This window comes from Quercus lobata, chromosome 5, assembly GCF_001633185.2.
Source record: "Quercus lobata isolate SW786 chromosome 5, ValleyOak3.0 Primary Assembly, whole genome shotgun sequence".
NCBI classification, from domain to species: domain Eukaryota; kingdom Viridiplantae; phylum Streptophyta; class Magnoliopsida; order Fagales; family Fagaceae; genus Quercus; species Quercus lobata.
In genome coordinates this window covers 15,353,216-15,370,228 of record NC_044908.1, presented here as the reverse complement: position 1 = coordinate 15,370,228, position 17,013 = coordinate 15,353,216, and positions in this window count along the sequence as shown.

Below are 17,013 nucleotides of genomic sequence, written 5' to 3'. Positions count from 1 at the left end.
GAATTGTTACTTCCTTGAAGCTACAGATTGGCCAGGGTGCTCATTTGTTTGGAGGAGTATTTTAGCTGCCAAGTCACTACTTCTAAGAGCATCAGCACTGGGATTGCAAATGCCAAATGTAAGGAGAATTTGGCATTTTAAGCCCTAACGTGCTCAACATCTGGGATTGTAAAACCAAGGTAGTCAAAGGTGAAAGGCAACCTTAAGGCGCCAAGGCCTTGTATCGCCTGAGGCATGAGGCAACAAAAAGGCGCTAGCCCGAGTAAAGCGAGGCACCAAATTCTTAATATATTTATTATACATATAGAACTTAAATCATATGTACCTAGTGTATTATAATATTATAATTAAGTGTTTTTCAATGTGTAGCATGAAGAAATTAGGTCTATCAAATTATTTCAAAATAGGATTAACATGGTTTAGGCTTTATTAGTTAGTTCTAACAATACGTTTTACAATAAGCTTCTATATAACAGTAAGTCTTACAAAACAAATTTGTAAATTAATTTAACTAACAATAGATTTTATAACAGGCCTTTTGAAATTAATAGTCTAAAAATAGGTTTCACAACAAACTTCTATAAAAAAAATAAAAATAAATAAATAAATATAACAAAATAAAAATAAAAATAAAAAAACTTGAGGCTCTCGCCTTAGCGCCTTTTTCATGGCTTATGGCGGTCGACTTGCTCGCATAGGCTCTAAAGGTGAGTGCCTCACTAAAGGCGCCTCAGCTTAGAGCCTTTGAGGCGCCTTAGAGGTGCCTCGCCTAGCCCGAGCGCCTAGGCGAGCACCCGGCTCGCCTTTGACTACACTGTGTAAAACCCAAGTATTGCAAATTTTTTTGCAATACTGCTACAGTGTAATTCTACCTTTAGAATTGAACTGTAGCACAATTGTAAAACCAAAAACAATATTTTATTCTCTCCTCTCTCATTCTGACTTTCACTTCGTCTCTCTGTCTCTCCCTCTTTTCTATCTTTCTTTTTTCTCTCTCTGAAAATGGCAGAACTGATTGTCAATCATGTTCACTTTGTACCCTCACTTCGACCTCTATCTCTTTGACTAAATTGCAACCCAAAAATCCAAACTTTAACTTAAACCCAGATTTTTTTTTGGTTTCTGCAAAATTTTTGAGACATGGGTTTGTGATTTTCAGCACAAAAGACAAAGTCTTTGAAGCTTTTGCAACATACCCATCACAAGTCATTGCTCCTCCCTCCTCACTCCCCCTCTCACATCTCTCTCGTTCAAAGCTTGCATCGGCGTTGGGTTTTGGATTTTGGAGGTTGGATCGGTGTGTATTGCAGGCTGGGTTTGGATCGGTCTATTGGGTTTCTCTATTTTCTCTCCATCTCCCTCTTCTCTATCTGTTGGCGTGGTGGCTTTGCTGCCATGGTTGATGGATTTCTAGATCAACAATAGCAAGATTAGTGGTGGTTTTTGTAACGTCCCAGTCAGTCGATTAAAAAAAAAAAGTGTAAGATCAGATTTTTTGGGTTCCCACGTGCCCCACCTAACCCCACTACCCACCACTCATTTTCACTCATCCCTTTATCCCTTTGACCGTCTCCTCACATCTCTTTTCTTTCTTTCATTTTCTTTCTTTTCTCTTTACTTAAACACGCACACTCACTTCCACACTCACCCACCAAACTCCACTCCAAACCACCATCTCACCATTATTTTCCGGCAAGATCACCAGAAAATTCTTGTGAACCCATAAGCACCTTCGCATCCTTTTTTTGAGGTAAAAATTTCTAATCTTTCTGGTGGGTTTTACACTTTTGCTTTGAGGTTATTTTTATCTAAGTTTTAAAAATGATACCCATATGATTTATGAGCATTGAAAGTGATATTTACGTGTTTGTATGTATAGGTTTTGTATTAGTGGAATTATTTGATGAGTGGATATATAATTTGTGCTAATGATGACTACTTAAAGTTTATGTATGGTGGAAAATTTAGGGGTTTTGAGTTATAACAACATGTGATGGTTGATAAATCTAATTTTTCCATTGTCATTGGGTTTATTTGGAGTTAGTTGAAATTCTAAATTTCTTGTCTTGGAGGATATTTTGATTGTGCTTTCATGGGTCTTTTAATAATGTAGTGTAAACTTTATGGAAGCTAGTCATAATGTTAGAGATGATATTAAATGTGTTAACTTTATAAATTGGAGTTGATGCCTTGTGAATCAATTTGTTGAGAAACTTTGGAAGTGAAATATATTATTATTGATGAGGTTAAATACTAGGCTTGCCTAATTAAGTGCTTATTTGGCAATTCCTAAATTGTTTCTAAATACAATTTCAAGCTCTATACTTATTGTGATAGGTTTACTTGATATTGTTTAGGTTCTAACTAATCTCCTTGGAGCTTGGAGAATTAGGCTTTTGTGGTTGCGAGGTAAGTAGCTTTTTAATAGGATTTTTGAAAAATAACCATGTTGCATAAATGTTGTTTTTGGGGTTAGACACACTTTTGGAAACTACCTATGGAGACTATATTTTTCTAAAAACTATTGTGTCATAACCTTAATATATATATATATATATATATATATACACACACATATATATGATTATATTATGAAAATGCATCGTATTTGGTATTTCATTTTGGGAAATGCATGAATTGTTGATATGGAAAAATGAGCATCTTTTACTTAATCTTTGATAAGGAAATCTTGGATTTTATGGTATATTGAAAAATTTAAAGATGCTTATCTTGTCTCGTATTATTTGGGAAATTGATAGAAAATCTCTTGGCAAGAATGAAATTGAAAACCTTACAAATTTTGTAAAAGTTAGATTATTTAAAAATTTTCTGAAACTACTTGGATATGAACTATGTGTTTCAAAGTAATGTAACCTGTGAGTTTATGTGGTTTTAATACCATGCCATGTGTGATTTCTCGGTGATCACTCAATTTGGTTTCTGTAGTCTTTGTGAAAATAGAATCAAATCCAGGATAGTGCCCTTTCACTTTGGATGACGCGTTCTTCCCTACTGCCCATGAGGGGAAGAGGTTCCTTGATTGTGTATGGGTAAGGCTACTGCTCATGGGGCTAAGAGACCACATGCAAGAGATGTCCTATTTGACGCGCTCTCTTTGCTGCCCATGGGGGAAGAGAAAAACCTTGAGGATATGGGTGAGGCTATTGTCCATAAGGCCAAGAGTCTATATAACAGAAATGACAATATCATGCCAGTTGTGAATGGGTGGATCCCTTGACCAGTCTATGTGGTAGTGTGGTATATTTGTGAAAATTTACCTTATGTTAAATATTATGGCTTTGGAAATTATATTGTTGGTGCTCACAGATTCTAGTATATAGTTTCAAGGTATTTACTTTGAGAAACTTTGTGTTTCATTATTAAATCATTCTTGTCATAGCATATTATTATTATTGAAAATGAAACTTGCATTTCCCCACCCCCATTAATTATGCTACTTACTAGACTCTATCTCATTCCATTATTTTATAAACTTTTCAGAGTAGGCAACAATCTTTTGAGACAGCTCTTTTTGGTGGCTAACAGTAGTTAGACTAACAACTGATGGAGGCTGAACTTTTGTAATGGGAATATTAGATTATGTACATCTTAGAATAGGGTTGACTCATTCTTTTGTATATTATAGTGGTTGTGACGTTATTCCCACTGATGGGACAATCTAATGATATGTAATTATTTACTCTGACCTCTATTCTTTTGTGGCCAATGGCCCTTGTAATTATTACTTAGAGCTCTGACTTACTTTGAGAGTATATTCAATGGAATTATTATGATAATTCTTGATGTTGGTACTTGATATGATTTATGTGGATTGGATTGTCAAAAATGAAAAAAATCTACAGGTACTTTGAGACGTCTTTCTCATGCTTTGGACCCTTTGGGGTTTGGGGTGTGACATTTTTTTTGTGGGTTTTTCTTGGAGGTTGTCGCCGTGGGTTTCTCTTGGTGGTTCTTGCGGTGGGTTTTTTTTTTTTTTTTTTTGAGAAACTTTTGTGGTTGTTGTTGGCCGGTGTTGTGGCGTATGGTGGGTTTGCTTGGTGGTGGCTAGGTTTTTTTTCCTTGGTGTCGTGGCTGGGTTTGTTTGGTGCCATGGTGGGTTGGTGGTGGTGGTGTGGGTGGTGGGTAATATGGTGGTGTTGTGGGTAGTGGGTTGGATGAGGTTTTTGTAGTGATGTGGGCAATGGCTGTAGTGGGTTTTGTTGGTCGAGGTGGTGGTAGTGGGTTGGGTTGTGATTGGTTTTGTGTTTTAGTGGATATATTATTTTATTGAGTAGAATAGGAAAATAAAAGTTGGGATGTTAAGTGTATTGTAAAATGGTATTGTATAATTGATAAAGTAAATTTTTGAGATGGTAAAATAGGATAGAGTAGCATTCTCTTATGCAAATGCTAAGGGGCACCTGTTGGTGAGTGGGGTATGGTCAAAGGAATTACAGTGACAAAGGATAGAAGGTTCACTATATTTTACAGCCAATCCCACTTATATATTGAAGTTGATACTAGAGTTTGTGAATTTTTTTTTAGAATGGAGTTTGTGACTTGATTGATCCGAATGCTGGCAATGTTTATTACACACCTTGTTATACACCTTTTTTTAAAAAAATTAAAATTATGATTGGAGACACAATTTCAGTTCAAAAAATGTGTGTATATCGAAGTGTGTGACAATTTTTATCCAAACTAAAATACAGTTAATAACTGCCTTTTTTATTTTAACATTTATTGGCCATTAATTAGTTTTTTTTTTTTTTTTATCGACTAAAAATTCAGTCACAGATGTATTATGAAGGACTTTGTTAACAGGTGTTGGCCAACACCTGTTAATGAACTAGCTGTGGATCATTTATTACCTATCACAAATCCTACTACATTGGAAATTGACAAAATTTTACTTTTCAGCTGTAGTTTATCACAAAATAATTTGACTTTCTCCATCTAAACTGGCACACATTTAATGCATATTCAGTTTTTTCCACATCCCTAAAAAAAAGTGAATAGTTTATTTTTAATTTTATCACATTAACGGGTGTTGTACAGCACCTGTTAATAGTGCATTAGGCAAGACGATAGTATAAACTGTTTTGATTTCTTCCTATTAAATGTTTCTTCATTATTTTATTGTCTCTTAATTAGTTTATTTTGTTTTCATGCCTAAATATTCATTTATAGGAAGCTTTCTCTTCTCAAAAAAAAAGTTAATTACAGGATGCTTTCTTTTTATTAAACTTTTATAATTATCACCTTAAAATGATCTATGGAATTGTATAAGTAAATCCAGTTACAGGATGTTTTCTGAACTCAATTTTCTCATCAATTACTGAAATTCAATAAGGAATTGTATAAGGAAGTCCAGTGAAAACTTCAAATTCCCAAACAAACTCATAAATTTTAATGTAAATCTCTAGGGAGAGAGAGAACCAAAAAAAAAAAAACTCCAGCTTTGTATTCAAACCTTGTCTTAAAAGAGAAAATTCCTTGATTATAAAATTCCAAGTGTCTTTTAATAATAATTTGAATCCTAAATTTGAAATTGAAACCTTGTAAATTAGAAAAGTTCCATTTATAATATATCTTGAAATCTCATTTATAATATATCTTGAAACTAGTATGAATCAAAGTTAAACTACAAGAAGTCTAAGAGTCTGTTTGGATACTGCTTATTATTGAAAACTAAAAATTGAAATCTGAAAATACTATAACAAAATAATTTTTAAATGTGTGAATAGTGCCGTGGGACCCAATTTTAATAAAAATTTTGTTGAAAAAAGTACTTGTGGGTCTCGTGAACAGTGCACAGGACCCACTAAGTTGGACGCAAACGCAACTGAAACCAAGTTTCAGCTCTATCCAAACTCACACTAAGTCAATCACACCTATGCCCTTTGATTCAAGAATGGTTATTCTTAAGCCCCATTTTAAATTCTGATCCCATCCATGTTTAATTCATGCTTTGGTTTGATACTTAGGGTCCTTTTGCTTGGAAAGGTGGAAAAGCGGGAGGATGAAAAATGGTGAGAGGATGGAAAAGTGAGAGGAAAAAGAATATTTTAATTTCCCTTCTTTTTGTTTGGTTGGGAGTGGAAAAATGGAGGGATAGAAAAAGTGAGTTTGTATAAATTTATGCGTACACCCTTATTAAAAGATGATGCCCAATTAAAACCAAAAAAGTAATAAACAACCAAAAAAAATCAATCACCTAAATTTATTAAAAAATAAAAATTATGTCCATAAAAAAAAAATCAAAAGAAGAAGAAAAAAAAAAATAGCAACAACGTCCAGTGGAAAAAAAGAAAAGAAAAAAAAAGGGTGTGAAGAAAAGTAACGTGGATGAATTTATTGTACATGGGCATTTTCGTTCAAAAATGATGCACAATTTCTCTCTTCAGTTTTCTCTCCATTTTGGAGAGAAAACTTTTTAGTGAGCCCAGGAAGAAAATACATAGGCTCCACTATTTATTTTCCTTCCTCCTCACCCAACCAAACACACTCAAAAAAGTTTTCCTTCCCATTTTCTTTCCAAAGTTTTCCATCCACCATATTTCACCTCCAAACAAGCACAAGAGTCAAAAGTAAGGACTTACCTCAAAGGGGAAAAAAAAGAGTCATGTCACTTTGGCTTACTTTGTTTGACTCCAATGCCTTTTCTATAAAGTTATGAATGTGTTCTGCATTGTGAGGTCAATCTCGTTTATCACATACTTCTTGATCGTGTTATGTATTGTCTATATTGTAGGGTATGTTCATGTTAAGAAGTGTTAGAAGTATGTGGTTAAATTATTAAAATAAATTTACTACTTCTTAATAATTTAATCTTTTGAGACCACCGCGCACTTTTGATGCGGTGGTCACTCTACAAGTATAAATGCTTGTGGGGTGTGGAGGGTAAGGGCCGGGGTTCAAGTCTCCAGAAGGGAATTTCACATACATATACACTTAGACTCTTTCTAGAGTAGAAAATCTATCTAGTATAAAAAAAATAAAAATCTTTTGAGGGAATTAATAATTTAACAAGGAGAAGCGGAAGTACATGCCTTTCAGAGGGATTTTTATAAGGCAGCATTGAAAATCATTAAATCAACCCAGTTCTCTTCTGTTCTACGTAAAATTTGCCATTACCCAGAATTAAATCAAAGAGGAAAGTTTTCTACGCCAGAAATTTGGCATAATTGAACCAAACTATTGACAGAATCTACAAGTACTAACAGTTTGTGAGAAATTGATACAAGTTACCATGTCTGAAGAAAATAACTCAAACAACCTAGGAATAATAATAATAATAATAAAAGCCCAAAAAAAATTGGAAAAAAAAAAAAAAAAAGTCCCAAAGACCAAAACTATCTGGGAAAGGCCCAAACATCCCAAAAAACTAGCTGAAAGCCCAAAACATCCCAAAATAACAGCCTAAAACAACTTAGGAGTAAAAAAAAGTCCAAAAGCCCAAAACATCCCAAAAAAGGGGTTAATTAATTAATTAATTAATACTATTAAAAAAGGGGTAAATTAATTAATTAATTAATACTATTAATTAATTTGTGTGGATCTATCTAATGAGGTTTCTAATTTCAGATGTTGTAGCTGTGTCCTGGTAGTTAATTGCTTTGGTAAAATTCAAGAAATCACACTGTTTATTTATACAAAGAGATTGGTAATTTTTGGATAATGGTTCCGCCGATAAGAAATCCCAAATTGTGGGACTGTGTTAAGGGATTTTGATCCAAACCCGTAAAATTACTTACTTTTATCAGTTTTTTTTTTTTTTTTTTTAGGTTATGTTGACGTGGTAGTCTATGTATCATGCAAATAATATTTGAGATAATTAAACTCCATTTTTTTTTAAATTTGGGATAATGACACTACACCCTAAACTTGAAAGGAAAAAACATTCTCCCTCCTTGACATCCATCCAATTGACCAACTTTTGTTAAATTAATAGTATTAAAAATGTTGTGTGCTAACCTGCCCTTTGTTTACGGGCAGATTTCAAAAATTATCCTCCATTTTAGAATTAAAATTTATTGTTTTATATTTTTAATTAAAGTGTATTTAAAAGTATTAAGTATGAATTTTGCTTTTTTTTCTTTTCTTTTTTCAATGGGTTATAGAGAGATTTGTCATTGCAAATGTTTTGGTACTTAATAAATTTTGCATTTTTATTCTAAATTTATCATTTTTTTCATTAACCATCGTTAAACTTTTGTTAATAGATTTTTATAGAATTTTAGAATTTTTGGCTACTAATATAAAGAAAAGGGGAAAGTGTTAATTTGTTCAAACCTCAAGGGATATAAGTGTTTTTTCCCTTCACATTTGAGGTGAAGTGTCATTCCCCCAAATCTCAATGGATGGAAGTGTAATTATCTCACAATATTTTATTTTGACTATTAGTCATATTAACATTTTCTATGCATTACTTAACAACGGGACCATTTTGACACAATTTCTCGGGTTTGGACTCAGACCAGTCTGTGGGAGAATTCGGACCCCAACCCACGCTTCTCTTGTTTCAAAGATTTGGTGGAAACTATCGTTGAAATAGGGAAGGACTTGAACTTGTTTGCCACAACAGCCTAGGCAATATGGAACAGACGGAACACGATGAGAACAAGAGGGACACACGTACCGGTGCAACACGTGCATTATGAGGTGCAGAAAGCAAGATCAGCGTTTATTCGAGCCAGCCAACCTCGTCCCCCTAAGCTGATGTCTCACTCTGTTTCTCGGCCTACATGGAAGCCTCAACCGTTGTCAAAACTCAAAGTTAATTTTGACAGAGCCGTGTTTAGGGAGGATCAACGTGCCAGAGTGGGAGTCATTATCCGTGATGCAGAGGACAGGGTGTGCGCGTTGATGGCAGAAAGCTTCCATCTCCCGTTTTCTGTTGCTGCAGTAGAGGTTTTAGCAACAAAAAAGGCCCTACAACTTGCCAAGGATCTCGGGTTCCATTCAATCATCCTGGAGGGTGACTCAAAGATTGCCATTGACGGACTGTTGAGCAAGAATTCTCCCCTGAACGAGTATGGTCATCTGCTGAGTGAAGCTAAAGAAGTGGCAGATCAGATGGATGTAGTGGAGTTTCAGTTGATGCCAAGACAAGCGAACAAGTCAGCCCATAATATTGCTAGACATACGAGACATGTTAGCAAGTTTACAGTATAGATGGAGGATGTTCCTCCACACCTTCTTTTTGTAATTCCAGCCGATTTGGCTATTCGTCAATAAAATTACAGTGTTCTTTCTCAAAAAAAAAATTTTTAATATATTTGAAAAGCCAAAAACCAAATTGCAAAATAGTGTAAAAATAACGCACCAAATACGTAATTTACGACCCAAAAAAAAATTCCCAAAACAAGTTGGAAGTGAAAAAATAAAAATAAATACAAAGACCTGATAACCAAATAAAGTAATAGACTTTATCGGCAGGTCAACTCAAATTTTCAATTTATCAACAAAAAAAAAAAAAAATCGAATTTTCTGGCAAGTTCGGACTCCTCATCAGCCAACCCGATTTTATCAGGTCCGGTGGGGTTAGAACCCAACCCGGCCCGTACTCGGTCTAAATTACATAAACTGAGAACTGTGGAGTGTTCTCAGATAAGGTTCAAATTCCTATATTGGGTTTTGGTTATGTTGGGCTTTTTCTTTAATTTTCCTTTTAGGTGTAGGCTTTTATTATTGTTCACTTTATCCATATTTTTCAGCCATGCTCCAAGAGAGTTGCTCAGATTCCTATTTCCCTAAACTAGCCACCTAATTGTGTTTTAATTCAGTTGAATTGTTTTTCTTTCCCTATTGCTATTTACCCTCACAACCCAAAACCCATTTCAACCTTAATTACTTCCCCCAACCCAAATCAAGAAAGTTTCTCCAAACCAGAACCCAAAAATCAACAAAAAAAATCTCTCAATTTCCCTCCAAAATGGAAGGCCCAACTTTGACTCCATCACCACCCTAGACCGATATCAACAACAATGGTACATGCAGGGGTGACTCAACCATTAGAACATTTAGGCAATGACTTAAGACCCTCAAATTGAAGAGGTGTTCTATAGAGTATATTTAATTTATTTTTCTTAGAGTATTGCACAAAAATAATAATAAAAGGAAGACCTCTCACTTTTTTTCTTTTTTAAATCCTCTCTTGGCTAATAGAATATCTTGTCTATCTATCCTATGATGTAAAGATTTTAATTAAGACCTAAGAATTTAATAAATAAAAATTATTTTTAAAATATTATACTCTTTTCGAATGTTCAACACTTTACCAATATGTTTTACTATGTTGGCAGTAGTTTAAGAGTGTAAAAAATTGTAATGCTCCAAAAAATTTACTCTTCCCTTCTCTTTCTATCAAAATTAAAATTAGAATTAATATTTTTGGAGACAAATTAATTACTGAAAATCTATTGTTCTATAACTAAAGTCTAACATTGCCAAGAGAGGTGGTGATAATTTAAAAAATTGTATTTATTATGATACTAATTATTTCGATATTTTCGAATTGAAAGTTTTAAAATACGCTTTATAAATATATGAAAATAACTCAATTAATGTATTAAATTATATAAATTTCTAATTCATATTTCACTTATAAAATATTAAGTAACAATATATTTTATATTTGCACCTGGCACAAAAATTTGTTGAGGCTTTAGGGTGTCGTGTAGCAACAAGTTTTAAGTTGCCGTGTAGCAACGGGCTTTAGAGGTGCCGTGTAGCAATGAGCTTTAGAAGAGAGTTTTGTTGGGCCTTATGAGTTTTGTCCAAAAGGTAAATGATTTTAGGCTTTTTTGTGGTGATAATATAATTTTGTGGCCCAATTTTGGTAGCAAAGTGATAAGTGTTTTTTGTGGAAGACCCAAATTGGATATAATGAGTAATATTTGTGAGAGGACCCAAAGTAATTTATGGGGCTTATATAGGTAATATTTGTGGGAGTCCAATAACATGGAGAATATTTGAGTAATATGTGAGAAATATTTATTTGGGCTCAAAATAGTATATAGGCTTGTGTGGGTATTTTTTAGTGAGTGAGCTAATGAAATTAAGGCCTGATAATTTGTACCTCAACAACTAAAATGAGGAAGAAAAAAAAAAAAAAAAACCGGAATTTCATTAGTTAACAAATATCTAAAAAAAAAGTAGTACTAAAAAAGAATAAACGTTTTAGAAAACAAGTAGTGTTTAAAAACAATTTCATTAGCTTTTCCCAATCCAAACTCTTGAACAATTTTATTAGCATTTGTAAGAATGTTAGCATTAAGAAGGATTTTTCTTTTAACGTTGGATCTACTTAAATCCATGGCTTAAAAAATGAAAGCAGTTCCAAAGTCTCTCACTTCTCTCTGTCGCCAACCCTAAACAGAAAAGAGATAATTCAAGAGTAGTTTATGGTGTCATGGATCCTTGTACTTGTATGGATTCGGAAGAAGAATTTGCTTCCATAGATTCTCATTTTATGAATAATCGCAGTAGCCCAAGCACCATGCACGACCTTCCGGATTGGGTATTGATGGAAATTTTGGTTTTACTGCCATTATGCACGGTTGTGTTGACTTGCAAGTGGGTATCAAAGCGCTGGTTTACTCTTATCTCTTCTCCTTATTTTGCTCGCCGCTTTGTTGCACAGCACTCACAGCAGCCACAGCCCTTTACCTTGCTCTACCAGTACGGTGATTTTGACAATGTCGAGCAACGTCTTCCCATAACACCGGCAAATTCTGAGTCTGAATGTGAATTGAAACCTGTCGCTACTTATCTACTCGATGGTCACAGGGGTTGGATTCGAGCTTCGTGTAATGACTTGCTGTTATGGATCGAAAGTAGTAAGTGGGTGGTGGAGGAGCAGCAGCAGCCTGGTGATTTGAAAAACGTAGTCGTTTACACTGTCATCAATCCAATAACTAGGCAATCTCTCAAGCTCCCTCCACGTCCACTTCCTCTTCCTCAACCTTTATTGCCGCTACGGGCTGGGATCATCAGCGGCTATGACGACAGTAATGATACACAAATCAGTTCTAGTTTCAGGGTGGTGCTCATTCTTAGCACACGCAGCAACTTAAGCCAATTTAACATTCACGTTTTCTCGTCTGACACCGGTGAATGGGGCAATTCCGTGGTTTTGTGTCCACCCAACCTGGGTGAATTTCGATGGTCTCTAACTTCTATTCACACTGTACCCTATAAAGGTTTGCTTTTTTGGCCCATTGGTGGTGACCGTCTTCTCGGGTTCGACCCGTTCAACATCAACAACAGCAACAGCAGCACATGTGTGATTGAGCAGCCTGTAGAATTTGAGCCATTCCATGAAATCAATTGCCTTGGACTGTGTCACGGCTGCCTGAGGACATGTCAGGTCTCAGGTAATGCGCATACCGGTTTACGCGTTTGGGAGCTCAAGGACTTTGATAATGAAAATAATGGAAGCGGAGCAGGAGGTAAATGGTGTTTGAAGCACGAGCTGTGTTTCAGCCAAATGGTTTCAGAAAAATCTCCTTCACTCACAGAATATATAAACGACCGGATTTGGATTATCCCTCTTGATATCTCGGTGCTAGCTTTTCATCCCAATGATGGGGATATCATGTATTTGTTGATTCAATCGGAGGTTGTCATATGCAACTTGCAGAGTAGAACCCTCGAAGTCTTTTGTGATATTAATCACAGCGAACACGGTTTTTTTACTACCCCCAATACCTTAACCTTTTTGCTACCATCTTGGCCAACTCCCATTCCTTCTTCTCCCTTAGAGAAACAGAATGTCATTCGCCGCCTACCCCAATAGTTATTAATATTCTGCTGCTTTTAGGTTTCTGTATTATGGTTTCGATTTGCCTCTCTCTTATATAAATAATGTTGTTATTGAAATTTTTTCTAGTTCCGGTTACTTTTTGGTTATGTTTATTTATCAAAATCATTCTTTGATGTATCTGCCAATTATCTTAGTCACTTACAATTTTCATCCACCTCCCTAGATCACTAATAAACAATTCATCTACCTACCTTAACTTCAATCTTAAATACAAAGACATAGCCAAAATGTCTCATAAGAAAATGCATACAATAAGAAGACTTAAAGCCAGTAATATCCTCCAAATTACTTTACATAAGAATAATATGATTCAATTTTTTTTAAAATAAAAATAAAACCATTGAAATACTTTCCTAGTCCATTAGAATAATAAAACTATTGAAGTTGTTACTCTTGAATGTCTAAAACAATTATCCCTACATGTTTATACAATTAGTAGAAACTATGCCAAGACTTATTATTTAAGATTATATTAATTCTTTATCCAACCTTGATAAAATTTAACTCAACAACTATAGCCTTTCACATAAAAATTTGATCTACAATCTCGAAGATCATGAACCTAATCTAACAATAAAAGCAAACAAAAACTTAAGATTTAGTACATTTGTAATTTATTAATAATTTATAACATCTTAGAGAAGCAAATACAGTTTAGTTTGATTTAGATTTCTATGTAGGTCATTGGTATTTGTTTTTATAATTCCTTGCAAAACAAAGCCAAGAAAATCAAAACTATTCTAAGTCTGAACTAAAAGCAATCAAATATCATAGAGAGCTCAAGTCTAGAAAGACAAATTTACAACTCACTTGACAAAGTAACCCTTCACCCAAAGTTCAGAACAATTACTTCTCAGCACAAGAGCAATCAACTAATCAAACAAACCCAAAAATTACTCATTCATCAAAGAACATAAACTACAAAGCAATGCAACTATAAGTTCATAAATTCCTTCTTATTTTTTGCCAAGAATAAGATTCATTTGATAGTGCCAATCATTGCATTCCAGACATTCAAATAGAGAGAGAGAGATTTTCATTTACCAATCAAATAAATTAAAACTTTCATTTTAGGTCAAACAAAAAAGAACATTATCTCCAGAATACACTTGTACAAAATTGTGCACCAATTTAACAATGACGTTGTTCCCTAAACCTACATTTGTTTATTCACTGAGACAATCTCTTGCTGTCAAACAATTGTTGGCACCAGAAGCCCTTTTACCAGACTATATTAAAACCATTATGGCATGAAAAATAGCCAGCAGCCATTTTACCAAAACTATATCAAAACCACTATGAAATGTAAACTACCCAGCATTATAGAAAATACGAAAATTTGAAGAAGAAAAATTGATTACTTTCGTGAAACTTGGCAAGATTATGCTCAAAACTTCCAACATGCAATGTAAAGTTGCAGGTTAACCACCATAACCACATCCAATGACTAGGTTCAAGCAGTGTACCACAAGATGTGTAAACCACACTACCAGTGTGACCATGTGTGAAATATTTGGACCAAGTGAACCTTGTATCACAAAAGTACTTCTAGAACCTCTCTAGCACCCTTCTCCCTGCTACACAAGCTACTTTAAAAACCTTCCCTTGGGTCCTTTTAGAAATGACCAGAACTATAAACTTTTTCTTTTTTCTTTTTTTGAGGGAAACCAGCACTACAAATAATAAATAAACTTGATTCATTACTGGAATGAAAAATGTTATGATATGGAAATGAAGCATTTTCCAAACCTTTAGCTCCAAACCTACTTCTATTTTTCATTGAAATAAAGCGTTGTCCGAAGCTCTAAAATCCCATATATTTACTATCAGAATGAAATGAGGATTGAATTTAAAAATGTTTTGATATAGAAAGTTACAATCTGAGTGACTAATATCAAAATTATTTGACTCAGCCAAAAGTTTTATGATTCAGTGACTTCAAATGTCCGATTAGTCTCACAACAACAGGAAACCGAAGTAATTCAAGTACGATGGGTTTAAAAAGAAACTACCAATTAGTAGTTAAATTAAGATTAGAATTTAGTAAAAATATATCCATTCAACTCTATACTAAATCAATCTTGTAACAAACTTACCAAAATGTGTTGCAAGTAAATCAATGCTGTTGCGATTAAGCAGGATCTATATTTTCAACTTTCCACATACAATATCAATTCCATAAAGTTCAGGCTTTGACATTCATGACCTTCCTTTCTAAATACAATGTTTTGTTCATTTCATAATAATAAATAAAGAGATGGTGAAACTACACGTACATTGCAATGAAAACTAATAGCAGATCTGGTAAATCACTGATCTGACTTGTACAATCAATGGTTTGAAGCTAGTATAATCCATAGTAATTAAGCGTACTGTACACATTATCTGATAGTGATATTGTTCACCCGCTTCATATATTATCTGATAGTGATATTGTTCACCCGCTTCATATGGCCTACTGGAAGATATCCGCAAGGTGGTCAGTAGTTTTCGTTGAGTCTGACAATCTTCTTGGGATATCTTGGGCATGTGAACGTGCAAGCAGTGGTTAAGATCTGTACCACTGGTTACACGCTCCCACCTCATATGGCTGCATCCATGAATGTTCTAGGAACTGCATCCAAAGTTACAAAGCACATACCATCAGAAAATTATAGCGACATGCATGTACATATATGATATATCATATCCCATCACTAATATGAAACCATTTGTGTGTATAAAGATATGTGTTTGTGATAAGAAGAAAGAGATTGCTTACTTTGAAGGTGGGTCATACTGTGAAAATCTGGTAATTCGCTGATTCGCTGTGAGCACAAACTTTTCTGTTCGTGCTGCTGTTTGATTCTCTTCTTTTTTGAGAATATGAGAATTTCTCTATTCTCCTCCATACCTACAGATATCTATATTGCTCACTCTCTCTTTGATCACATTCACAAGGGTTTCTATGAGAATTGAGAAGTGAAGAAGACTGAGGCATGGTGAGGCTATTTATGGCGTGTTTGGTTTGTAACGTATAAGCTATGTAACGTATACTTCTCATACTTCGAGAACGTACGCTAATTTCTAGGCCAACCAACCACCAATTGTACTTATCTTTTTGAGGGTTCTTTTTTTTTTTTTTTGACAAAATCATTTTGAGGTTTCGATAGTACGATAGTACAAGAGAAAATTTTGAACCCTCTTGAGACCAATAGTATACTAATCTTACCCCTTTAAAAAATAAAAATTATTTTACCTTTTTTTTTTGAAAATTTTTTAAGAATACATTTTCTAACCTTTAAATGTGCTGGATACTTGAAATAATCATAACATGTAGTAAATCTGAATCAAGCATTTTTTACATATGTTACTACAATTAAAATTTTAAATGATACATGAACATTGTTCTTTTTTTTTTTTTTTTGGTAAGATGTAAATTTTACGTTTTTAGTATTAAGTTGGCAAATTGTGAGCAAACTTGTGTCACTTGTGCCTTGAAGTTGACTTGAAGTCCAAGACATGTACCTATGACTACACAAGAGGCTTCATAATTTTTGGAATCTCTACATAGTATATGGATCGAGATCTTCACACGTAGCTTACTAAATTCGATCCGTTGAGATAATAATGCCGTTATAATCTTGAAACAACCTAATCATTTGACATAACTTTTTGGGGTGGGTTTTGTGGATTCCAAGTTAAGGTATAAAAAAATACTTAGAGGATGTGATTTTAGACTTTGGAAAATGTGTATTGCACACCTAAGGTGAGGGTTAACCAAGTTCGCACAAAAACATCACCTAGTAATCATGGAATTATGCAAGATTTTATGATCAAGTTGAAACTGTTTTAATGAGTAAACAAAGAAGTTTCAAGAGGATTTCTAGGAGTGAGTTGGCGTTCACATTCGAACAAAGTCCATTGAAGAGGAGTCCTTGGTTTTGGAGTGTGTGGTCACGTCAATAAGTCTACCTGATTTAATAAGGAAAATTATTGAATGCTTTGGAAGTACTATAAATGCGTACTCTCCCCTTTCACATAAATTGTGTGTTTCATTATAAATTTAATTAGTGAGACCCACAATTATGTGAGAGGAAAAAGTACGCATTTATAGTACTTCAAGAGTACTTAATAATTACCCAGTTAACAATGTATTTAGCATTAAATATGTTGTAATCTTCCATTATTTTATAATAGATTTG